This window comes from Xyrauchen texanus, chromosome 16, assembly GCF_025860055.1.
Source record: "Xyrauchen texanus isolate HMW12.3.18 chromosome 16, RBS_HiC_50CHRs, whole genome shotgun sequence".
Classification (NCBI taxonomy): domain Eukaryota; kingdom Metazoa; phylum Chordata; class Actinopteri; order Cypriniformes; family Catostomidae; genus Xyrauchen; species Xyrauchen texanus.
Genome location: NC_068291.1, coordinates 24,562,086 through 24,582,331, shown reverse-complemented (window position 1 = coordinate 24,582,331; position 20,246 = coordinate 24,562,086).

The window sequence follows — 20,246 nt, the reverse complement described above, 5'->3', positions numbered from 1 at the left end:
TTTTATATGCTTTTTGGAGCATCACAAGTTTGGCACCTCTTCAGTTACATTGAATGGACCTACAGAGCTGAAATATTCTTCTAAAAATCTTAATTCTTGTTCTGAAGAAAGAAAGTCATAGACAGATGACATGAGGGTTAGGAAATTATAAGGGAATTAAAATATTTGTGTGAAATTGTAACGCACACACAAGACGAGACAGTCACAATGTCGGGGTAAAACAGGCTTTATTCCAAAAGCAGGCAACAGTACAAAGGGGCAAATCCAGAGAAGAGTAGTCAAGGGGAGCATGTGGTCGAAGCCGGGAGATCAGAATATAACAAAGGGGCAAATACAAAGGAGCGTAATAAAGGGAAGCGTAAGGTCGAAGCCGGGGAATCAGAATATCATAAAATGAAACAAGCGAGAGGAAAAGACAGGGGAAGCTAGGGGAACACTAGAGCTGGCAAAGCGAAGGGGTAAACTAAACAATAACCAACAAGAGTGAAGCGAAAGGGCAGCGTATATATAGGGGAAAACGAACAGTGCAGGTGAGACTAATAATCTAGTGATTAGAACGAGTGCGGGTGAAACTAATACTCTGATGATTGTGAGTGAGCGCGAGAGCCAGAGGGGGCGGGTGCAGGTGAAACTAATAACAGAGAACATGAACGCTGACAAGGGGACTGTGGAGTTAAATAAGGGACGAAAGTAAGACTTACGGAAGACCAAAAGGGACAAAATGGGCAAAGAAGAGGTAAGGGTAAAACGAGACAAGGTGAATGTTACAGAAATATTTCTTTAAGTAGCACATTTTAAGATACAATGTTCCACATTGATTTAGTTCTTGTAACTTTTAAGCCCAGAAACAATTATAATTTTACTTTTCCATTTGGTGAAACAAGTTGTGAAGAAATTACACAGTTCAGCTTTAAAACTATATGATGTAATTAAAAGTAAGATTTGTTTCTGGTGATAAGTTCATACCTTTGAGTGTTTAATACTTCAGTAGTATTGGTACTTACTTTCAAGCTATAAAATGTAGGTATATCTGTCACGATCCCCTGTTGTCTGCTCTGTGTTTCTCCCCTGTCACCTGTCCCGAACTACACTTCCCATAATCCCCTGTCCTCATCACTGCCAGTGTCATTGTTCTCACCTGTGTGTAATTTAATCATGTATCCCTGTGTATTTAAGCCCTGTTGTTTGTTCATTCGTTGTCGGTCGTTGTATGTTATGGTTGTCCTTGATTGTGTTCTTGCCCGTGCCCTCCGTGGATGTTTTTCATGTTTATACTTTGTTTTACCCTCGTGGATGTTTTGTTTGTTCCCTGTGTTGTTCAGTTATTTTGAGTTACCCTGTTCAACCTTTTGTTCCTTTTGCGTTTAGATCCTCACTCCCCGTCTGCCCTCGTCTGATTCATAACAATATCAAACCCCCTGACACTTAATGTTTACATTTGCATACAATTACATTTTTTTTTTTTACATTCGCTAACATCGTTTTGTCCAATCCGTAGTCGCATTTTCAAAACTCTAAACAAAATTAGCACAACATCCATCAGTTGTGGACCATACAATAAACACAATTCATGCTGTTTTCACAGAATATGAAGTCAATTAACACATTTCTAAAATGCATCAATTTTCTTTATATACAAGCTTAACAAACAGCAAAATCATGGATCGGTCTTGTCTTAAAAATGCTTGCACAATGCATGCCAGAAATTAAGACCTATAGTTCCCACCTTACTGTAATTATTGTATACATCTTCTACTTTAGCTCATAAAGCTTCTACTTTAGCTTCAATATAGCTCAGAAGCTATATTGAAACCGCTGATAAGCATTTTTGAATGAACAAATCATTGAAACATTGAGAAATAGCTGATTTACTGTAATTGTGTTATATCTTTACACATTGACCATAAAGGCCATGTTGGATGTACATTCTATAAAGTAATGATGACTCATTCACTTTTAGATAGTATGTCGACAAAAATGCACACATTCGACACAACAAAAAATTTAGAGTGGTTTACAGTAAAAGGGAACTGAATTATAAAAAAAACCCAATGGATTTCATATTGTCTATTGTATGCAGGTAGAACTGAAACATGACAAGTAATGCAGTTTTTGTAATGCCATCAACTGTTAGTATTTGACAGTTGTTGTACTATGATTGACTATATGTTCCTGTTGAATAGAAAACGCGCTAGTGTTTTGACAGAATTATTAGATATTGTTGGGTTTGCTGTGTTTGAAAGAGTTGGTGTATGTAGAGAAAGTTTTTTGCATTTTGAAATGTAGAGTTGGTATTTAATGAACAAAATGTGGTTTTGAGAAGAAGATTAACAATTTGGCTAATTGTGTTATGTAGGTATGTTGCTGTGTTAAGAGTTTAGAAAATGTAAGGTAAACGCTTGTTAGAGATTGTAAAAAACTGTAACTTAGAAACTAGGTTTATACATTTATACAATAAGTCGCATTCCTAACATTTTCTTTTTACAGCCTTTAACATAATACAATACTAAAGAAAATTTTATGAAAATGTAGATATTTATGCATTGGATCAAGACTACTCCATGGGATGATGAGGCTCAGTACTCAGAACTCTAGTTATCTTCAGTGGCTGTCCATATTTCATTCATATGGATGACAGGGACATACCTGACAGTCATGAAGTACAGTATCAGCTTTTGACAGACCCACTAAGGCAGGTCATGGCAGAAAGGAATATTGCATTATCTCAGAATAGCTTTATGGATTATAGATCCAATGGGATAGTAGCATTTAGAAAAAATTCACAGTGAAGGTCCTTCAACTCAAAATATGTTGGTGCGGCTATCCTTATGAGGACTCTCCACAGACATAATGATTTTTATATGGTACGAACTATAGATTCTATCCCCTAACCCTAACCCTAACCCTAACAAAAAAACTGTTTCTTCAATGTTTCAAAAAACATTGCGTAGTATGTGTTTTAAGCTATTTGAATTATGGAGACACTAGAAATGTCCACAATCACATTTATAGCATAATACCCTTGTAATTACCAGTTTGTAATCTAAAAAAATGTCCTTATAAACCGCCCCCACACACTAGGGTTGAAACGATTAGTCAATATTACTGACATGTTGACAATAAAAAATTGTCGTAAAAATATTCATTGTCGAATAGTTGTTTGATATCATTTAACGTAACATGTGATCACATTAAGTTCTAATGATGACACACTAAAGTAGCACTGGAGCTTGCGCCTGACTAAGCAGAGGAAGAATTACACAGCTCATAGTTCAGACGCACTCCAAACTTTCCAAACAGCTTCAGGTGATGAAGATCACAAAGTATGATGGAATTATACAAAAATACCAAAGGAGTAAATACAGAAGCACTCTCATTGTGGAATAAGCGGAGCCGGAGCTCTTTAAAAGAAACGTATCAAATAATACGGAAGCAGATCATGTAAATTACTACATACTCCGAAACTGGCATTTCTCTAAGCGATCAGCGCCTCTTCTATGAACTGTGCGAGTGTCCCAATCTAAGGGGGAGAGAGTTTGAAACTGTACCCGGGTGATGCACACTCTGTCACAGGGACACTCATCCCTCGAGCAAGCACCCTTAATGCAGCTAGATTATAACATGATGGCTCGCGACTTATTGAATCATGATATGTCACTGCAGTGCATTTCTTATCGTGAAGAAAATTGGCAATGCACAACTTTATTAATTAGAGAGTTTGTTTTTTGTGAGTTAAAAATGGACTTCAGTGAACAGAAAGGTGAGAGAGGTAGTCTTCGCCCCATTATGCACCGCAACAAAATACATTTTTGATTTCTTTTTATTTTGGCTTGTTGTCCAATATAAATATATAAAACTCTTTTTAAACAATGTACATTTGCTTTAGCATCTACACTGCAGAAGAAAAAATTGGTATCTGAGAATGTTGTATATAATATTAAAAATGCTAATATTTATTGCATAATACTTAAAAATCCTCTAAAAAAAGATGCATTCATCTGAGAAGCAGCATATAAGATATTTTTACTTGCTTTTAGAGAATAGATCTTGAATATAAGTTTATTATGTCTTTACTGCACTCGCAGAAGTACAACCAAGTGAAAAAAACTCTTGTAAACAAAATAAACTTATATTTAAGATACATTCTCTTAAAACAAGACTAAATATCTTATATGTTGCTTCTCAAGTAAATGTATCTTGTTTTAAGGATTTAAATGGAAAAAAAGACAAAAACACTTGATAACAATAGGATTGTTTTTAGAGTGAATTTCTTTACTGAATTAAACTGATAAAAAAAATGTCCCCCTCTAATTCAGTGAATGTTATTTAGAGGTATTTTTAAACGATGATTTTGTCTTCTTCATTGTTAGAAAGCATGTTTAATACAACCTTTTATGTCAGGGCACAGGCTGTCAGTATAATCAGAATAATCAGTTAACAACTTATGATTAATCGTTGCAATAATTGCTGAATAGTCAAATGATCGCTCTAATAATCGTTAGATTAATCGAGTATCAAAATAATCATTAGCTGCAGCCCTAACACATAATGGAGAAGAATATCAGTCAGTACCAACTATATTTTGGTTTGTTTCTTTACTCACAGCATCTTGTGTCTTCAGAAGACTTGGAACATAGTAAGTCATATGACCACTTTTATGGTGCTTTTTCAACATGATTAATCTCATTTAGTCAAATTACTGACAGCGTCATCCCCCATCAGACATTGTTGCATTAATTCAAGCATGAACACATTTCCCTCTAGTGTAACATAAGAGACACAGGTTCTGGTCCTGTGGAAACCAGGAAGTAATCACATTCACATAAATAATGGTGAGCACAAGTGATTTGAATTTCGGTAAGCACAAATTAATTTCAGAAGCAAAACGTTCGACCAACTGTTGCTGAATTTACAGGGAGATCAGTTGTTTTTTGTTATTTTTACAGCACTTTAATTATATATATATACACACTGGTGAGCAAAAGTTTGGAATAATGTACATATTTTGCATTTATGGAAAGAAATTGGTACTTTTATTCACCAAAGTGTCATTCAACTGATCACAATATATAGTCAGGACATTAACAACTTTTTGAAAAATTATGATTAATAAATAAATAAATACATTCTTAAACTACTTCAAAGATTTCTCATCAAAAAATCAATGTACAGCAATGATAGCTCAATGGGGTTCAGATCCATAACACTCTTTTCCAATTATTTGCTGTCCAATGTCTGAGTTTCTTTGCCCACTCTAACCTTTTCTTTTTGTTTTTCTGTTTCAAAAGTGGCTTTTTCTTTGCAATTCTTCCCATAAAGCCTGCACCCCTGAGTCTTATCCTTACTGCAACTGGAGTTGAGCGGGTAGAATTCAATGAAGCTGTCTGCTGAGGACATGTGAGGCGTCTATTTCTCAAACTAGAGTCTCTGATGTACTTATCCTCTTGTTTAGTTGTACATCTGGACCTTCCATAGCCAGTTGTCCTTTGTTTTTGATGACTGTAGTGTACACTTTTGTATGAAATATTCAGTTTTGTTTGACAATTTCAAGCATTGTATATCCTGAAAGAAATTACTGACTGACGAGTTTCTAGAGAAAGCTGTTTTTTCATTTTTTGTTGCCATTTTTGACCTAATATTGACCTTAAGACATGCCAGTATATTGAACACTATGGCAACTCAAAAACAAACACAAAGACAATGTTAATCTTCATTTGACCAAATAACTTTCAACTGTGTTTGATTTAATGGCAAGTGATTTTCTAGTACCAAATTAGCAATTTAGCATGATTACATAAAGATAAGGTGTTTGCGTAATGGCTGCTGGAAATGTCCAGAATTGATCAAAAATGACTTTTTTCAAATAGTGATGGTGCTATTATTTTTTCAGCAATGGAAAAGAGTGTTATGGATCTTAACCCTATTGAGCTATCATTGCTGCACGTGGAGGATTCTTTTATGAGAACTTAAAAAAAAAATCACATTGTAATTTTACATGTTATTAATGTCCTGACTATACATTGTGATTAGTTGAATGCCACTTTGGTGAATAAAAGTACCCATTTATTTGCATAAGAGCAAAATATGTACAGTGTAGATATTTATACATACATTTTAGGGCTGTCGATTTAACACATGTGTTTTTTTCAGTGTGATTAATAGTGATTAATAATGTAGTTAAGGAGTGGTGGTGGTGTAGTGGGCTAAAGCACTGAACTGGTAAGCAGAAGGTTGTCGGTTTGATCCCCACAGCCACCACCATTTTGTCCTTGAGCAAGGCACTTAACTCCAGATTGCTCCGGGGGGACTGTCCCTGTAATAAGGGCTCTGTAATTTGCTTTGGATAAAAGTGTCTGCCAAATGCATAAATGTAAATTAATCATGTCCCTGGACCTTAATAAGGAATATTCCTTCCATGTGAGAAATTAAAGCTTGGTGTAACACCTGTTTTCTCCAGGGGGGCAGTAAGGCAACACCCTGCTCAAACAGACAACCACCCACACTTACCGAGGGCACACAACACAAGATGAGAACATGTTCTTGCCTACAAACACAGCTTGATGGAGCACCAATCTGAATGCAGGGATCTCAAGACACATTTTTTCTAAGTTTAAAACTTTGTTTGATTTGAAACAGGAACCTAAAAAATGACACAACGCGAACGAGATGCTCTAAAAGCATCTGTCTGAGACAGGTGTACATTGACGCATCCTTAAACAAACCCAATAAATCTAAGACTGATTGACAAATTCTTTGCACAATGAATTGCTGTGAACTTTAGGCCAATGTTAGGCTTATGTACAATAATGTGGGGAAAAAACAATAGGTTACTATCGTAACCCCGGTTCTCTGAAACATCGAGTGGAGAGATCCACCTATGGGAAGGGCATCCGCACCTGACCTCTGCAGAAGCATCCAATTGCACCAAGTCTGGCCTGACAGACAGAAGAGCGTGTCCAATGCTCGGTAAGGGACCCGCCCCTTTCCAAGTGCATAAAACACTCGTACGCGCTATCTTACCTCAGTGAGCATATTCGCTTCTCGTGCAGCAAGCGGGGCAAGCTTGGTGGATCTCTCCACTCGATGTTTCAGAGAAACATCAGTGCGTCCACGCCAAGGGGGGTGTCCTTGTCCCGTAGCAAGAAGAACATAGGACAATGGGCGTTTTCGCGCGAGGCGAAGAGATCTACGGTTGGCTGGCCGAACCTCCTCCACAGTAGACACACTATCTGAGGATGGAGGCGCCAGTCTCCGTAGAGCGGGTTTCCCCTTGACAAGAGGTCTGCACCCTGTTCAGTATGCCCGGGACATGGGTCGCCCGTAACGACAGGAAGTGCCGCCTGCTCCATACTAACAGCCTGTGAGCAAGAGCATGCAGCTTGGAGGAGCGCATCCCCCCCTTGATATATGCTACAGCTGTCGTGTTGTCGCAGCGCACCAGCACATGATGCCCCTGCACGCGGGGCAGAAAGTGATTCAGAGCCTTCCACACAGTGAGGAGCTCTAAATAATTTATATGGGCTGAGTGAAGTGTGCTTGGCCACACGCCATTCACTGTTCTGCCCTCTTGCGTGGCTCCCCATCCTGTTAAGGACGCGTCTGTCGTCACTACTTTCCGCAGCATAATCGCCCCGAGAGGGGTCCCATGCGCGTAGAACTCTGCGTTCCTCCAGTGGCGCAGCGCTGCTGTGCATGAGCGCGTCACTGTGACAGAGCGGCGGAGATCGCTTAAAGGGCTGAGATGAAGAGTTAAAACCCACTTCATGAACGCCCTCATTCTCAGAAGGCCCAAAGGCAGGACATGTATAGCCGCAGCCATAAGACCCTGTAGCCTGAGACATGCGCGATAAAGTATTCTCGTTCCTTCTTTGAATTGTGAGAGGCAATTCATTAAGGAGAGAACGCGCTCTTGTGAGAGACGCGCGCGCATTGTAACCGAATTCAGCTCCAGACCCAGAAAAGTAACTCTCTGCGCGGGAGTGAAATTGCTCTTGCTCACGTTCACTCTGAAGCCGAGCGCTGTGATGTGAGCGAGCACACGGGCAGTGTTTTGCAATATGATCTCTCTCGAATCGGCTATAATCAGCCAATCGTCTATGTAAGTCAGGATTTTGAGCCCCGCTATTCTCAGCCGAAGAAACTTCCTGTGTGGTGGGTAAATGTTGATGTGGAAGAACGCATCTTTCAGATCGATTGACGTGAACCAGTCGCTCTGTTTTATTGCACGATAGAGAACGTTGTGGGTTAACATTCTGAAATTGTATTTCCTTAAATGTTTGTTCAACACTCTGAGATCCAGAATAGGACGAAGTGAACCTTCCTTTTTTGGAATCAGAAAATAACGGGAGTAAAAACCCTGTTGACATTGATGCAGAGGCACCGCTCGCACCGCCCCCTTCTCGAGAAGAGAAGAGATCTCGTCTTTCAGAATGTGCACGGAGCTCTCTTCTGTGTGAGAAAAGATAACTCCGCTGAAACGTGGGGGTTTCCTGGCAAACTGAAGTCTGTAGCCCTTCGAAATGGTGCGAATCACCCATTCTGGGGCAGACACAGACTGCCAGGCTTTCACGTGTGACATGAGAGAGACCACACTCACCTGCGAGTTGCCTAGGGCAGGCAATACAACCGGATTGTTCATTTGTGATACAATGGCGCCATCTAGTGGACAACTTAGGGGCGACATGTAGAATTTCAGAGGAACAACAGTACTTGGCAGAGCTTTCGCTCTCAGTGTTTGATATTTTTGTTGTTCTTGTTTTTTTGTTGTTTTTATTTTTGAAACACACACAGGGAATTGAACCTTTATTGAATGTGTGTGAAGTGGTTTGTGCAAACTGTGAAGAGACTGTGGTTGAGCACTTTTCAACAGTGGTAGGGCACTCTTGGACAGTGAATTTCCCCCAGTTCTGGAACTGGAAGCTGGGAGGGGAATTCTTTTATGGACCACACCTGAACTTGTGACATGTCCATATTGAACTGGGGTTGGGCACCCGAACGAGGGAAAAGGGGCCCTCGAGCTGAGGACTTCCTCCTTTTGGGTAAAGGGGGGGCGAAACTCAAGCTTGTGTCCACTGGGCTGGTCGCCTGAAAACCTGGACCGAGAAGCCCCTGGAGCTGAGCATCAGGTAGGCCTCTTCCTCTTCCCGTCCGACAGGGTAGAGTGGGTGGGCTTTCTCGCTGCAGCCGCCGCGAAGGATGTCTTACCCCCGGGCTTAAGAGGATGGTTGGGCTGCTGGCTAGGCTGCTGGCTGGGTGGCCTGCTGCGAGCCTTAGGCCTGGCTGTGTTATGGTACGGCCGTCCTATGGCTGGGGCCTGAGGGGGCCGTGCGGGGGGCTGGTGTGGAGTGGCCTTTCTAGGCAGGCACAGTTTAAACGCCTCATCCTCCTTCTTCTTATCATCGCACCGCTGTTGCATAAGCATAAGTGCAACAGCAGGGCCAAAAAGAGCCTGGCCTGGTTCCACTGGGGCTCCTGCTATGCGTCTTTTCTCGCTGTCGGGCAGACCAGAGAGATTGAGCCAGAGGGCCCGTTCCCCCACAACACATAGGGCCATGGAGCGTCCGCCGGCTTGGACGGCCTGGCGGGCGTTACGAAGGACCAGGTCGTTCACGGTAACGATCTCCTTCCACAGCGTCGGCGATGGCACGCCTTTCTCCAAATGAGTACTCATGTCCTCCAACAGCTCAGCCTGGTAGGCCGAGAGGAGGGAGAAAACATTTAGAGCCCGTAGCGCGAGAGCCGAGGCCTTGTACAAGGCCTGGAAGACAGATGCTGAGAAGCGGTCCATCTTATTAGGGAGAACTGGCTTAGGAGGGGCCAGTAACCCTCCCTGCGAGGGGTTAAGGTGTCTGGCGATCGAGGGCTCGATGGTGGGAGGGTCGCCAATGCCACACGCTGCCATATCCTTAACCTCCAGACCCGCTAAGCCGTGCTTAAGATCTAGCGGGTCCTTCCAATAGTGTCGCATGTGCTTAGCGCATGCAGGGAGTACAGGCATGAGCTGCTTCCTAGGACCGGGAGGGGGACCTAGGAGTTTGCCGTCATACACATCCCTCTCTTGGTCGGCGGCATTCTGGAGGGCCGGCCATTCCATGCCGAGATGAGCGGCCGCTCGCTCACACACCTCGAGAAGGACCGCGTGCGGCAGTGTAGCCGAGCCGCTAACCGGGGGAGCTTGGGCGGACGGGGTGGTTTCCTCGTCGTCCGAGCCCTCAAGTATAGCGGGGTCCTCATCCTCGCCTGAGCCGGGCGGCTCGTAGTCGAACGAGGAAATACCGGGAAGGATTTCCTCGAGTAGGCCCTCGTTAGACTGGTCAGCCCAACTGAGAGCAGGCATGCTCTGGGAAGTCCCCGGAGCTGTAACGCTTTCACCTACTCCAGTGTCCGAGTCGTAATGTTCGTCCGTGCTTTGGGAGGATGCAACTTTGAGTCTTCGTCGAAGAAGCTTCCTAGGCAGGGTGCAGTTCTCAGGAAGTGAAAGCGCTTCCTGCGCGTGTCTTAGTCCCATGCACACCACGCAGAAGGGATGGGCATCCCTCGCGGCAATGAGTGAACCGCAGGCGGCAGGGCATGCATGCGACTGCACGTCCGGTGGGTTAGTGGGACCGGAGAGCTTGTGATCCATCGGAGAGGTGAAAGCTGAGAAACAGGCGGGCAGCCTGAGCAAATCCAGGTAGCGAGCGTGGGTGGCTTGCAACCCGAAATAATCGCAACTAAACGCAACTGTCTGACAATCACGCCTGGCGGAGGCTGATGGAATGGATATTTCCTCCTGTTGACTGTGGTGAAGTCAACCAAAACCGTAGAGCTGCGAAGCAAAGAGGTCGCGAGAAGCGAATAACAACTGAGGTAAGACGAGTGTTTTATGCACTTGGTAAGGGGCGGGTCCCTTACCGAGCATTGGACAGGCATTCTGTCTGTCAGGCCAGACTTGGTGCAATTGGATGCTTCTGCAGAGGTCAGGTGCGGATGCCCTTCCCATAGGTGGATCTCGAACACGAGATGATGAAAGAGAACCCACACACAAAAAAACAACAACAATATTTTTCATTCTAAAGTCACTTTTTGTATTGTCTTTTTTAATGGTTCACTTGTGTGCCTAAATAATGTTATGCATTTTAATAATATGTACTGTTATATATATATATATATTGTATTGTCTTTTTTAATGGTTCACTTGTGTGCCTAAATAATGTTATGCATTTTAATAATATGTACTGTTATATATATATATATATATATATATATATATATATATATATAAATAAGCAATATCACACGAGCAAGAGTGCGACATGGCCCTACATCAGCACTGCTGTGATTTGTGCCATAGGTAATCATAGCAGTGCGGATTTATAGCCATATAGCATGATTGCGAGTGTGATATTGCTTATATACAACAGTTCAAATAAATGAACAAATAAAATAAAAAACATTAGGATAAAATAAGTACAGTCATAAAAACTTATTTGTGCATGGAACTACTTTATTACGCGGCGGATCAGAATCTGCCATTGCTGGTTCAAACCAAATGATGCGTACAAGCATTAGTTAGTAATTAAAAAATGTCACTTTAGAAATACTTTCATGACTTGTGCTGTTTCTAACAAGGTATTGGATAAACAAGGATGGATGGATGGATGGATATGTGTGTGTGTGTGTGTGTGAGAGAGAGAGAGAGAGAGAGAGAGAGAGAGAGAGAGAGAGATGGAGACTGTGCGATCACCTGTTGACACACCCAAGCAGAAATGCTGTCAGCTTTCTGAAGATCAGCTTTCTCAGTGGAAAAGTAGCCATTAAAGCTGGGGTATTTCTTCCTATTTCATGATAGCTAGTGCGCAAGATTCTTTCACTATAGAATGTCCATTTATACAGTGTGTCCACTCCAATGTGGAAAGTCCAATAAGAATTAGGCACCTTCAGTTTGTGTAATTTATCAGTCTGTTGTGTCTCTCAGCTGTGATGAGCCGTAATGCTGAAGTTGTTAGTTTAAAGCCGTTTAAAGCTATTTTTTAGCTTTAGCATTGTAGTAGTGATCCAGAATGATCCAGAATGCAGCAGCATGTCTGGTCTTTAATGAGCCTAAGAGAGCACATGTTACACCACTCTTTGTCTCTCTCCACTGGCTGCCGGTTCATGCACGTACTAAATTCAAGGCCCTGATGCTGGCATACAAAACAGTCACTGGGTCTGCTCCAGCATACCTAAAAACATTTATGCAGAGCTACGTTCCCACCAGAAGCCTGCGGTCGGCTAAGGAACGTCGCCTTGTCGTACCAAAACAAAGAGGCACCAAAACACTTTCCCGGACTTTCAGTTTCATCATACCACGTTGGTGGAATGACCTTCCCAACTCAGTCCGTGAAGCTAACTCACTCTCTATCTTCAAAAAAACATCACTTAACCAGTCACTAAAAAAAAATTACAATTCTTGTTGCACTTAAATCTGTTTTGTATACTATTCTGATAATAGTGAAACTTTGTAGTATGGCACTTTTCGTACTACTGTCTCCTTAAGATGATTTGCTTATGTTTTCCTCTTTTGTTAGTCGCTTTGGATAAATGAGTCTGCCAAATGAATAAATGTAAATGTAAATGTAAAATGTTGTAGTAATACGAGCGATCATGGAGTGCTGTATGTAAACACAAATTCACTTCACGTCACCTAACTGGCTCATATTACACATAAAAATGATCTTTTGCCACCACCTGCTTGCTTGTGTGGGATATTATGTAAAAATAAAATACAGGTAAAAAATAACAAACAGTAGCTCTTAACACATCTGCACTGCTCTTACACTTTAGTTTAGAACGGCACGAACACAAGCGGGATGATTCACACAGTGAAGCGTCGGTGTGCTGATTGTGTCAGACCATCAGTACTCATGGAATATCTCTCATCCAATCAGATTCGAGGACCAGAACTAACTGGGTGGAGGGTCCTGGAGCCTCTTTGAACATGGACAAGCTGGGAAGACATATAGTGATGTTTTTCTCTGTGTCTTCTGTTTCAGGCTGAATGTCACTTAGCCTGAAATGCCAGCATATCAGAAGATGTTGCCTCCAGTGTCACTGTCCCGTGGAGAACAGTTGCCACTAGCTCTGATGGCTTGTCTTGCTACCATTCTTTTGAAAGCTGACTTATGTGGGATTGTTAGCAGATTTGTCCCTACATATCAGATACACAGTAAATGTTTGTGTGAACTTGGAAGCTTTTGTTATTGAACAAATATATATGTATGATTTCCTTGAGTGTGCACATGTCAATAAACTTATTTCTGATTTAATAGATCAGGGGATTGCTGAAATAACAAGCTGGTATGTACATATTCCAGAAATGAATGCAAATGAATAATTCCATCAAGTAAATGTCAATTAATTTATGTGTGTGTGTAATATATATATATCCATCCATCCATCCATCCATCCATCCATCTTCAACCGCTTATCCGAAGTCGGGTCGCGGGGGGAGCAGCTCCAGCAGGGGGCCCCAAACTTCCCTATCCCGAGCCTCTAATGATGATCTCTGTGGCTCAGGATATACACATACAGAGGACGGATCCCACTTCTCTCTGTGAGAGAGGAAACAGCACTTCTGGAGCCAGAGACAGAGTTGATCATGTAAAAATACCAAAACAAAAATGTATAAGAAAACAGAAAACAAAACAGCAGTGTAGTTCAGCCCTGCAGCTTCCATCCAGACAGACACCTTCTGGTGAGCAGATTAGTTAATCTATAAAAAGAACAAACAATTACAAAAAACTAAACAGGAAACCCACAGGAGTTTCAATCACCATCGTATTTAAGGCGTTCACATACCAAAAGTGTTGAATTTACAGCCATAATTACGGCCGCAAATACACAGCTGTATGGAACGGCTGACTGAAGGAAGGCAGCCGTTGGCCAGTGGAGCTCAATACAAGCTTCGCACAAACAAACGCTAATCACATACAAACAAAACTAACATTAACACAAGATACCAGAGCCAGGCAGTTAGCCTAACGGCAAACATAAAAACAATGACAACAACACATACCTTTTGAGCGGAAGCACCCAATACCGGAAAAAGGAGGAGGCCATTAGACCATGACGTGCATCTAGGCGGCACCTAGTCGCCCTAATATACCTAGGCTATAACATAACATAAACCACCGAATACTGAGGGTCGGGATATAATAAAACAGACAGATGTGCTGTTCTTATGCACACTGCATAATACAAATCGCATTAAAGTTAATATTATGCTTAACAGGGAAATCACGGTTACACACAAATTACAACATTAGGGAGACTACTACAAGACATTAGTCTGTCTTACTACAATTGCATCCTGTAACAATCTGCAGATGTCGCTATTGGATAGTTTTGCTTTAAAATGGGGTATTAAAACACTTTGATGTTGTATTTTTACTGTTGATTATTAAATATTATGATCGTTATCCCCTCTCTACATGTGGATAACGACTAATTTGTGATTAATAGGTACATAGTCTGTATAAATTACAACCTGTGGGTACTTTTGCAACATCCTTTAGTGAGTGTTGTTTTGCGGTTAAATGCCGCACATGCCGCGATGCCCTCTGTCGGTAGGGAATAGTAAGATGGCCGCCAGAGCACTTCCTGTAGCTTCAGCTGCTGGCCGTTTAGAATTCTATGAGCAATCCAGTTATATATATAGATCAGTGTGTATACCCTATATTGTTTGTAATAACTGGGAATGAGAAAGAGTCTTATTAGAAACATCTCCAACCAAGAACCTCCCGTCTGTCAGCCAACCTTCCTCAGCAGGATGACTCCATGATATGACGGATTTCAGACAATACACCAACGCTGATCATCGGCACTGTCACGCTGGATAATTAGCTGTTGTTTTGTAAGGATGGTTTATAGAAAATGCTTTGCTTGTCTCACAAAAATGTATTTCGACTTTTAATCATGGTTACAATTGACATTAAATGTTAAGAGTAAGTGTAATTTTTTTTAAAGTTAAAATTAGGGCTGTCAATCAATATTTTTTTTTTTATCTAATTAATTACATGACGGTTAATTAATTTCATTAATTGTGACAAATCACACATTTAAATATTTGCAGAGAAAGCCCCCTAAATAACAATAAATCAAAATATGATTAAATAATTATATTTAAATAATTCTGTTATAATATAATTTATATTATAAATATAATTAAAATAATTAAAATGCAGTATATTATTATGGCAGACGAGTAAAGCATTAATAAGACAATACAAAAAGTGGCTTTAGAATACAATACAGTATTTTGTTTATTTCGTATTATTGAACATATGCCTATCATTGTGCAAAGCAATCCATTTTGCAATTTAATTTGTCAATCTTTTTCTTTCCTCGTATCTCAGTTTCCTCTCAGTGCATGCAGACAAACACCACCCAGTGAGGTTAAATGCATGCTGACCCCCTCCACCGTCTTCTACAGCAGGCTTAACATTATCTGAAACTCTTTGGTTATTTCTTCTAAAGTGAGGTGGCAGACCATCTCAACACCCAGCTGTAACTGTAATTTACATTTACATTTATTTTAAATTGATTCAGTGATGCTGCTGATTTTAATGCTTCCTGAGGCTGAAATCAGGAGATTTCAAACTAATTGGGTTTTTGTGTCACCTGTGATTACCTTTCACTTATTGAGTGCTCTTTCACAACACTCTGCTTCAGCTGAAAAAGAATAGAGAAGAAAAGCCTATTGAAATCCTGAAATTAAAGGGATAGTTCATCCCAAAATGAAAATGATGTCATCAATTACTCACCCTCGTGTCATTCCAAACCCGGAAGGCTTTCTTTCTTTCATGGAACACAAGACTATTTTTTTTTTTAAGAATGCTGATGCTGATCTTTTGTCCATAAAATTAAAGTGAATGGTGTCAGTCTCTAGCATTCTACCTTAAATCTCTCATTTTCCACGGAATAAAGTAAGTCATGCAGATTTGGAACAAAATGAGGGTGACTAAATTATGACAGAATTTTCATTTTATTGGTGAGCTATCCCTTTTGAAAAAACTAAACAAACAAAAAAATGGTAATAGCAACTTTACACAAATTTTAACCACCAAAAAGCACATGGACACACCATTCAAGCAAAACATTTGTACAAAAAGTTAGTTTGTTAGGATTCAAACTATAAAACAATAAATCATTTTCAAAATTAAGACAAAAAATATTTGGACATAAAGACATTGATTTTAAAGAGCCCATATTATGCTCATTTACAGGTTTATAATTTTATTTTGGGGGTCTACTAGAATAGGTTTACATGCTTCAATGTACAATAAACACATTATTTTTCTCATGTACATTGATGCAGTTCCTCTTTTCACCCTCTGTCTGAAATGCTCTGTTGTAGCTCCTGTTATTGATGTCCAGTTCGTCAAGGAATCGTTCTTTTGAACCAGTTCTTTTTAGTGAACGAGTTGAACTAGTTCAACAAATCGGACTGAGTCATTTGCATTGTTGCCAACTTAGCGACTTTGTCGCTATTTTTAGCGACTTTTCAGACCCCTTTAGCGACATTTTTTCAAAAAAGCGACTAGCGACAAATCTAGCGACTTTTTGGACAAACCTTAGCAACTTTCCAAATTCCAAATATCGCCAGTACTGCAAGCGTGAGGTCTTACTTCCCCGCAGCGTCTGCTCTGTTCAGTGAGCGGCTGAGAGGAGCAGCACATTCCGTTGACTGCACGCCAGCGGACATAGACATGAATGAGCTGCGCATGTGCACGCTGTGTTAGCAGGAACCAATCAGTGATCACATAGCAGCTGCCTTCTCCTTTGTTTTAATTCAAAACATTTAATTTGACCGTTTTTTCTTGGCATGCCCTTATATTCACTACTAATCAGAGTTTTAGTTCATTCCGGTTCGGTTTCTGAACTCTCCGACTTCAGATCGTATATTTACAGATGTAAAATATGTAATTGAGAACCGTTTTACTGGACATTCGGCTATATACTTATATAAAAACAGTATGAGCACGGTTTAGGGGAGACAACCGTTATTATAAACTGAAGTAGGCTACAGTACCGACAAATTAGGCCGAATGCAAATACGACGCGATGACGTCATTAATATGCTAATGACGCATGACGTCATCTGGCGACATTTAGCTACTTTTCGAGCAGGCTTTAGCTACTTTCCATTGAAAATAGTTGGCAACACTGATCATTTGAAACAGTTTGCATCTCGTGTCAGCACTGATCCACAAGTTACTCTATCTTAACCTGTCTCTCCGATAATATGATCCTAGAACTGGTGATATCTGCTTTTGCCAACTCTTCTTTGCAATTGGACTGAACGCTTGGGTCGTAACAGTTCTCGAGTCAACATACAATGAGTAGCTCATAACAGTTCACTGAACTGAAAATCGCCTCTTTCGGAGGTGTCCGACATACTGAGAGCCGATGAGCTGCTCACATTGAGCATGTGTGTGATTAAAGGGCAAAATGTATGTTTCAGGAGTATTTTGCTGAACAACAGAGGGTGTAACAAATAAAACATAATGGAAATATGTTTATGAATTGATTGTATTACCATTTTATTAATGTATGAAGCTGATCCAGTCTACAGCTCTCGCGTCAGCAGTACATTGAATCGATCACAGCATTTTGCGAGTCACCAGTACACTGAAATGAGAATTTCTCTAACATGCCAAATAAATAAATAAATAATTTTCATCCTTTCATTCTCAATCACCTTTTTGCCTATGTATTTTTAATCTCTTTCCACTCTTAATTAATCTACAAACAAATAAATAAAAATGAAACGTTTGTCCAATCAGAATTAATTCCTTGATGCTTACCCAGACTAATTGAGTGTTAAAACAATATATATTTTAATATAAATGAATGAGGTTGACAAATAAAAATAAATAACTTAATGATCGGTGAGGCTATCTAATATATCTCACAAGATAAAATGTGTGATGAAAATAATTTCTAATTATTAAGCGAGTTAGTGCCTTAACCAATCTGAAGGTTGTGTGATAGAACCCGCCTACTTGCTGTCAGCAGATACGCAGACTGCACGAGATCGGAGAAGAAAGGTGAAAAAAGATTAGCTAGTATTTAGTGCTTAAGGAAAAAGAAATAACCGAGTAAACTCTGAAATAGTGCTGGCCGATATGGCAAAAAAATATTATCACGATATTCATTTCATATCATTCAATATCGATATTTATCACAATATTGAATCACATTTGCACATTACACATTTTTTTTAATTTCCAAAAAAAGAAGAGAAAACAATATCCTAAAAAGTCTAAATAGTCTTTACAAAACTGCGTTGGGGCCCAGACACAGCCAATGCAGTGGTGTCTGAGGGATCTTCATATGAAAATATTACAATAAAAAGAGTTTATCAATTGAGTGCAGTTGGATATGAATGTTATAAGATGATGTGTTCTGAATCATAATGACAGAAAATATATATGTTTTTTTTACATTAAAATTATTTTCATATATCTTTGCATACAGATATCCAAGTATGGGGGCATAGAAGCCCTTGTGACTGAGGAATGATACTGTATGGGGGTTCAGGGGTATCTCCAGAGAGAAACTTTTGAAAAATTAAAAGTCTGAATGGACCATTTTTCTATTTTCATTAAAGTGAGAAAGACTAGGCTACAAACTAGTAATTGTTTTGTCTTTCACAAAATTAGAACTGAAATCTATTTGATTATTATTAAAGGCTTGGAACATGCTGATTAATAAAACTAAATTTAGAAATAAAAATCTTTATGGTCTAAAGGCGCCCTGGAAACACGCACCTCATGTTTACGCACATGTGGGGGAAAGAGGATGCCCAGGGCATCAGTGAAGCGTGTTTCAGTGCTAGAGAAAAATATTCAAGAATACAGCGCAGAAAGATCAGATATGATGTATCCGGCACTGTTGTTTTGTCGCGCTGCTCACTAGAGAGACTGCATTTCCACTGAAGCGGAAGAAATCCACACAAAGCCACTCCCAACGCTAGGGAAGCGCTTGCCCCGCGCTATTGTCAATTTTACAATCCACCTCGCGAGCTTGCCGCTCGGCTTCCATAGGGAGGAATTTAAAGCGCTCGCTCACATTCGCTCATCACGCGCCAGTGGAAACATACGACAAGACAAACTGCTTGTGTTTTTAGCAAGACACATGTCTAGACGTATGGAGTTTCCTTTGTGTCTTTATTATTCAATCAAACATACTGTGTTTGAGAGTAAAATTAATTATTTTGTAATTAAAAAAAATAAAAGAGTGCAAAAAAAGTCTTCTAAATGCTCAAAAATAAAGAAGTTGATAACAAAATTATTTGCAGTGCGTGTAATCTTTTGAAAACTTTTTTTTTTTTTGTGCACTTCAAAAACTTTTCATCACAAACCCACACATTTTGCTCTCTTTTCTGCTGTCTTTTTTGCGGCTGTAAATATTTTGCTTGCGAGTTGAAAAGTTTTGCTTGCGAGTTGAAATGTTTTGCTTGCGCGTAAAGCTGTACCTCAGTGGGCGGTCTCTAACAACCAGATGAAAGGCCTTTTTCTATTGGTCACCCTCGATTGAAGTGACCGGTTGGCCACGCCCATTACAGTTTCCCACCTCTGCTGCTGCCATCATCATCGCCAGTCTGTCATTCAGTCTGCGAGAAAAGCGAGCGATATTTTAGAATGGCAACAGGTCGTTTACTGGGTAAGACAATTTAATATCATAAACAGTGAAGAGTGAACTGAATGTTTCTCTCTTCTTATGCTGTCCCATTTAAATACGTTGCGTCGGATAGACCAGCCTGTAGTTAACGTTAGTGTTACCGCTGACCAGATTGTATTAGCCAACATCAAATAGTACCGTTTGCCGTGTGATTGATTTCCAGTGTTGCTATCTGAGCAGACATAAGTTACATAATACAGACATAAATACCGTAACGTTAAGAGGCCTCTATTTTCGATGTTTGTATAGGTAGTTTCTGGAGTAAATATATAGGCTATATATTCTGTATTTACATGACTTTGGCCAATCAGCGTGCACTAAAGTCACTGGGTAACGTTAACTTAGTTCCTATAACGTTAGTCCTGATTTAGACCCGCCATTAGTTCGAGGAACTAACGTTATAATAAGATTCCTCTGGTGCACCAGTCCCTTAAAGTCATAGGCACGTTAGTAGTTTCACCCAAATAATAGTTTAAAGTCAGTTATTCATCGTTTATTTTGCTGTAGTGTGTGAGGCACAGTCGCCTCACAGCGAGAAGGTC